Source organism: Delphinapterus leucas, chromosome X (genome assembly GCF_059928025.1).
Source record: "Delphinapterus leucas isolate spDelLeu-1000000601 "Yukka" chromosome X, BTC_Dleu_Yukka2, whole genome shotgun sequence".
NCBI classification, from domain to species: domain Eukaryota; kingdom Metazoa; phylum Chordata; class Mammalia; order Artiodactyla; family Monodontidae; genus Delphinapterus; species Delphinapterus leucas.
This window is the reverse complement of record NC_143150.1, coordinates 47,142,579-47,148,549: the sequence shown is the minus strand read 5'-3', so window position 1 is coordinate 47,148,549 and position 5,971 is coordinate 47,142,579. Positions and strand designations below refer to the sequence as shown.

The window sequence follows — 5,971 nt, the reverse complement described above, 5'->3', positions numbered from 1 at the left end:
TATGCTCAACATCATTAATCATCAGGGAAATGCAAATCAAAACCACAATGAGATATCACCTCACACCTGCCAGAATGGCTATCATCAAAAAGAACACAAATAACAAATGTTGGAGAATATGTGGAGAAAAGGGAACATTTGTATACTGTTGCTGGGAATGTAAGTTGGTGTAACCACTGTGTAAATCAGTACAGAGGTTTCTCAAAAAATTATAAATAGAACTGCCATATCACCCAGCAATCTCACTCCTTGGTTTATATCTGAAAGAAACAAAAACACTAATTTGAGCCCCTCTCTTCCTTGGAACTCTCTACGGGGGTGGAAGCCATCTTCTACTCAGCATCATGGCTGCTCTCAGATCCCTCATGAAGCCCAAGATCATCAAAAGGAGGACCAAGAAGTTCATCCAGCACCAGTCAGACTGATATATCAAAATAAAGTGGAACCGGCAGAAACCCAGAGGCATTGACAACAGGGTGTGAAGGAGATTCAAAGGCCAGATCTTGATGCCCAACATCAGTTATGGGAGCAACAAGAAATCAAACACATGCTGCCCAGCAGCTTCTGGAAGTTCCTGGCCCACAGCATCAAGGAGCATGAAGTGCTGCTGATGTGCAACAAATCTTACTGTGCTGAAATTATTCACAATATCTTATCCAAGAACCACAAAACCATTGCAGAAAGAGCACCCCAGCTGTCCATCAGAGTCACCAATCCCAATAACAGGCTGAACAGTGAAGAAAATGAATAGACAACTCATGGTGCACATTGTGTTTGTGTTAATAAAACCACAAAACTCGAAAAAAAACACTAATTTGAAAAGATACATGAATCCCAATGTTCAGAGTAGCATTATTCACAGTTGCTAAGATATGGAACCCACCTAAATGTGTTCTTTTATTTTTTTTAACATCTTTATTGGAGTATAATTGCCTTAAGCTGTTGTGTTAGTTTCCACAATATAACAAAGGGAATCAGCTATACGTATACATATATCCACATATCCACTCCCTCTTGCATCTCCCTCCTACCCTCCCTATCCCACCCCTATAAGTAGTCACAAAGGATGGAGCTGATCTCCCTGTTCTATGCAGCTGCTTCCCACTAGCTATCTATTTTGCATTTGGTAGTGTATATATGTCAATGCCACTCTCTCACTTCCTCCCAAATTATTCATCCTTCTCTCTGTGTGCTCAAGTCCATCCTCTCTATATGTCTTTATTCCTGTCCTGCCTGCCCCTAGGTTCTTCAGAAACATTTTTTTTTTAGATTCTGTATATATCTGTTAGCATACAGTATTTGTTTTTCTCCTTCTGACTTACTTCACTCCATATGACAGTCTCTAGGTCCATCCACCTCACTACAAATAACTCAATTTTGTTTCTTTTTATGGCTAAGTAATATTCCACTGTACATATGTGCCACATATTTTTAACCATGCATCTGTTGATGGACACTTCGGTTGCTTCCATGTCCTGGCTATTGTAAATAGAGCTGCAATGAACATTGTGGCACATGACTCTTTTTGAATTACGGTTTTCTCAGGGTATATGCCCAGTAGTGGGATTGCTTGGTCATATGATAGTTCTATTTTTAACTTTTTAAGGAACCTGCAGACTGTTCTCCATAGTGGCTGTATAAATATATATTCCAACCAACAGTGCAAGAGGATACCATTTTCTCCACACCGTCTCCAGCATTTATTGTTTGTAGACATTTTGATGATGGCCATTCTTACTCGTGTGAGGTGATAACTCATTGTAGCTTTGATTTGCATTTCTCTAATGATTAGTGATGCTGACCATGCTTTAATATGTTTGTTGTCAATCTGTATATTTTCTTTGAAGAAATTTCTATTTAGGTCTTTGGCCCGTTTTTGGATTAGGTTGTTTGTGTTTTTGATATTGAGGTGCATGAGCTGCTTGTATGTTTTGGAGATTAATCCTTTGTCAGTTGCTTCATTTGCAAATATGTTCTCTCATTCTGAGGGTTGTCTTTTCATCTTGTTTATGGTTTACTTTGTGTGGAAAATCTTAAAAGTTTCATTAGGTCCAATTGGTTTATTTTTGTTTTCATTTCCCTTTCTTTAGGAGGTGGGTCAAAAAGGATCTTGCTGTGATTTATGTCAAAGCGTGTTCTGGCTATGTTTTCCTCTAAGACGTTTATAGTGTCTGGCCTTACATTTAGGTCTTTGATCCATTTTGAGTTTATTTTTGTGTATGGTGTTAAGGAGTGTTCTAATTTCATTCTTTTACATGTAGCTGTCCAGTTTTCGAAGCACCAATTATTGAAGAGGCTGTCTGAACTCCATTGTATATTCTTGCCTCCTTTATCAATTATAAAGTGACCATATGTGTGTGGATTTATCTCTGGGCTTCCTATTCTGTTCCATTGATCTATATTTCTGTTTTGTGCCAGTACCATAGAGTCTTGATTACTGAAGCTTAGTAGTATAGTCTGAAGTCAGGGAGCCTGATTCCTCCAACTCCGTTTTTCTTTCTCAAGATTGCTTTGGCTATTTGGGGTCTACTGTGTTTCCATACAAATTTTAAATTTATTTCTTCTAGTTCTGTGAAAAATGCCCTTGGTAGTTTGACAGGGGTTGATTTGTACCTATAGATTGCTTTGGGTAGTATAGTCATTTTCACAATGTTGATTCTTCCAATGCAGGAACATGGTATATCTCTCCATCTGTTTGGATGACATATAATTTATTTAATCAGTGTCTTATAGTTTTCTGCATACAGGTCTTTTGTCTCCTTAGGCAGTTTAGGCAATAGTAAATGGGAGTGTTTCCTTTATCTCTTTCAGAATTTTCATCATTACTGTGTAGGAATGTAAGAGATTTCTGGGCATTTATTTTGTATCCTGCTACTTTACCAAATTCATTGATAAGCTCTAGTAGTTTTCTGGTAGCATCTTTAGGTTTCTCTATGTATAGTATCATATCCTCTACAAACAGTGACAGTTTTACTTCTTCTTTTTCAATTTGGATTCCTTTTATTTCCTTTTCTTCTCTGTTTGGTGTGGCTAAAACTTCCAAAACTATGTTGAATAATAGTGGTGAGGGTGAGTAACCTTGTCTTGCTCCTGATCTTAGTGAAAATGCTTTCAGTTTTTCACCATTGAGAAAAATGTTGGCTGTAGCTTTGTCATATATGGCCATTATTATGTCGATGTAAGTTCCCTCTATGCCTACTTTCTGAGGGTTTTTATCATAAATGAGTGTTGAATGTTGTCAAAAGCTTTTTCTGCATCTACTGAGATTAACATATGTTTTGTATCATTCAGTTTGTTAATATGGTGTATCACATTGATTGATTTGTGTATATTGTAGAATCCTTGCATTCCTGGGTTATATCCCACTTGATCATGGTGTATGATCCTTTTAATGTGCTGTTGGATTCTGTTTGCTATTATTTTGTTGAGGATTTTGACATCTATGTTTATATGTGATATTGGCCTGTAGCTTTCTTCCTTTGTGACATCTTTGTCTAGTTTCGCTATCAGGGTGATGGTGGCCTCGTAGAATGAGTTTGGGAGTGTTCCTCCCTCTGCTGTACTTTAGAAGGTTTTGAGAAGGATAGGTGTTAGCTCTTCTCTAAATTTTTGATAGAATTCTCCTGAGAAGACATCTGGTCCTGGGCTTTTGTTTGTTGGAAGATTTTTAATCACATTTTCAATTTCAGTGCTTGTGATTGGTCTGTTCATATTTTCTATGTCTTCCTGATTCAGTCTCGGAACGTTGTGCTTTTCTAAGAATTTGCCCTTTTCTTCCAGGTGGTCCATTTTATTGCCATATAGTTGTTTGTAGTAATCTGTCATGATCCTTTGTAATTCGGCAGTGTCCATTGTTGCTTCTCCTTTTTCATTTCTAATTCTGTTGATCTGAGTCTTCTTCATTTTTTCTTGATGAGTCTGGCTCATGGTTTATCAAATTTTTTTATCTTCTCAAAGAACCAGGTTTTAGTTTTATTGATCTTTGTTACTGTATCCTTCATTTCTTTTGCATATATTTCTGATCTAATTTTTATGATTTCTTTCCATCTGCTAACTTTGGGTTTTGTTTGCTCTTCTTTCTCTAATTGCTTAGGTGTAAGGTTAGGTTGGTTATTTGAGATTATTCTTGTTTCTTGAGGTAGGATTATATTGCTATAAAATTCCCTCTTAGAACTGCTTTTGCTGAATCCCATAGGGTTTTTTGTTGTTGTTGTTTGTTTCTTTTTTTTGCAGTACACGGGCCTCTCACTGTTGTGGCCTCTCCTGTTGTGAAGCACAGGCTCCGGACGCGCAGGCTCAGTGGCCATGGCTCACGGGCCTAGCCGCTCCACGGCATGTGGGATCTTCCCGGACCAGGGCACGAACCCGTGTCCCCTGCATCAGCAGGCGGACTCTCAACCACTGCGCCACCAGGGAAGCCCTCCCATAGGTTTTTGATTATCTTGTTTTCATTGTCATTTGTTTCCAGGTATTATTTTATTTCTTCTTTGATCTCTTCAGTAATTTCTTGGTTATTTAGTAGTGTATTGTTTAGCATCCATGTGTTTGTATTTTTTACAGTTATATTTCCCATAATTGATATCTACTCTCCTAGTGTTGTGGTCGGAGAAGGTACATGATAGGATTTCAATTTTCATAAACTTACCGAGGCTTGATTTGTGTCCCAAGATGTGATATATCCCAAAGAATGTTCATGAGCACTTGAAAAGAAAGTGTATTCTCTTGTTTTTGGATGGAATATCCTGTAAATATCAATTACGTCCATCTTGTTCAATGTGTCATTTAAAGGTTGTGTTTCCTTATTTATTTTCATTTTGGATGATCTGTCCATTGGTGAAAGTGGTGTGTTAAAGTCCCCTACTATGATTGTGTTACTCTCAATTTCCCCTTTTTAGGCTGCTACCATTTGCTTTATGTATTGAGGTGTTCCGTTTTTGGGTGCAAAGATATTTACAATTGTTATATCTGCTTCTTGGATTGATCCCTTGAACATTATGTAGTGTCCTTCTTTGTCTCTTGTTATAGACTTTATTTTAAAGTCTGTTTTATCTGATATGTGAATTGCTACTCCAGCTTTCTTTTGATTTTCATTTTCATGGAATATCTTTTTTCATCCCCTCAGTTTCAGTCTGTATGTGTCCCTAGGTCTGAAGTAAGTCTTTTATAGACAGCATATATACAGGTCTTTTTTTTTTTGTATCCATTCAGCAAGTCTATGTCTTTTGATTGGAACATTTCATCCATTTGCATTTAAGGTAATTATCAATATGTTTGTTCCTATTACTATTTTCTTAATTATTTTGCATTTGTTATTGTAGGTCTTTTCCTTTTCTTGTGTTTCCTGCCTAGAGAACTTCCTTTAGCATTTGTTGTAAAGCTGCTTTTGTGGTGCTGAATTCTCTTAGCTTTTGCTTGTCTGTAAATGTTTTAATTTCTCCATCAAATGTGAAGGAGATCTTTGCTGGGTACAGTAATTTTGGTTGTAGGTTTTTCCATTTCATCATTTTAAATAAGTCCTGGCACATCCTTCTGGCTTGCAGTGTTTCTGCTGAAATATCTGCTGTTAACCTTATGGGAATTCCCTTTTATATTATTTGTTGCTTTTCCTTTGCTGCTTTTAATATTTTTTCTTTGTATTTAATATTTGATAGCTTGATTCATATGTGTCTTGGCATGTTTCTCCTTGGATTTTTCCTGTATGGGACTCTCTGTGCTTCCTGGACTTGACTGACTATTTTCTTTCCCACACTGGGGAATTTTTCAACCATAATCTCTTCAAATGTTTTCTCAGTCCCTTTCTTTTTCTCTTCTTCTTCTTGGACCCTTGTAATTAGAAAGTTAGTGCATTTAATATTGTCCCCAAGGTCTCTGAGGCTGTCCTCAGTTCATTTCATTCTTTTTTCTTTATTCGGCTCTGCAGTAGTTATTTCCTCTATTTTATCTTCCAGGTCACTTATCCATCCTTCTGCTT

The 5,971-nt window shown here is 37.0% G+C and overlaps 1 pseudogene; it reads left to right on the top strand.

The window, feature by feature from the left end:
- Positions 1 to 251: 251 nt before the first annotated feature.
- LOC111178153 (large ribosomal subunit protein eL32 pseudogene) lies at positions 252 to 1,135 on the top strand (annotated as a pseudogene).
- Positions 1,136 to 5,971: the final 4,836 nt, after the last annotated feature.